The following is a 954-nucleotide window of genomic DNA, read 5'->3' as shown; positions in this document are numbered from 1 at the left end:
GCTCCCGGGCGGGGCTCGCAGTGCGCGCTGGGAGTTATAGTCCGTCCGCTCGCCTAGGAGGCTGGCTGCCAAGCGGGCCGCGGACTACATATCCCGGCGTGCCCCGCGGGGCGAGTTCCCGTCAGCGCAAGGGGGAGCCCCCCGACGTAAGGGGGGGATCACTTTCCCCTTGTGTCCGCCATATTGGACGGTAACTCTGGTCAGCGGCGCTGGGGCCGAGGGAGTCCCGGTTGCCGTGACAGTCGGTGCGCTCCGCTCCTCGGCGCCCGGGGTGGCCCCTGCCCCGGCCCTACCCGTCCCCTCCCTTCCCGGGCGCTAGCGGCGGCCCCGCGCCCCTTCCCCTCCTTCTTCTCCTCCTCCTCCTCCTTCTCCTCCTCCTCCCCCCGCTCCCTCCTCCCTTGCCCGGGTGTCAGGCACCATGAGTCCGGCCGACGCTCCCGGGCGGGGCTCGCAGTGCGCGCTGGGAGTTATAGTCCGTCCGCTCGCCTAGGAGGCTGGCTGCCAAGCGGGCCGCGGACTACATATCCCGGCGTGCCCCGCGGGGCGAGTTCCCGTCAGCGCAAGGGGGAGCCCCCCGACGTAAGGGGGGGATCACTTTCCCCTTGTGTCCGCCATATTGGACGGTAACTCTGGTCAGCGGCGCTGGGGCCGAGGGAGTCCCGGTTGCCGTGACAGTCGGTGCGCTCCGCTCCTCGGCGCCCGGGGTGGCCCCTGCCCCGGCCCTACCCGTCCCCTCCCTTCCCGGGCGCTAGCGGCGGCCCCGCGCCCCTTCCCCTCCTTCTTCTCCTCCTCCTCCTCCTTCTCCTCCTCCTCCCCCCGCTCCCTCCTCCCTTGCCCGGGTGTCAGGCACCATGAGTCCGGCCGACGCCAAGCGCGGAGCCAAGCGCCGGAAGAACAAGCGGGGCGGCGGCCTCAGCAGCACCGGCGGGCCGGGACCCAGCGGCGGCGGCGGCG

Source organism: Calidris pugnax, unplaced genomic scaffold (genome assembly GCF_001431845.1).
Source record: "Calidris pugnax isolate Ruff unplaced genomic scaffold, ASM143184v1 scaffold14, whole genome shotgun sequence".
Classification (NCBI taxonomy): domain Eukaryota; kingdom Metazoa; phylum Chordata; class Aves; order Charadriiformes; family Scolopacidae; genus Calidris; species Calidris pugnax.
The sequence above is the reverse complement of the archived record's forward strand: the minus strand, read 5'-3'. Positions refer to the sequence as shown.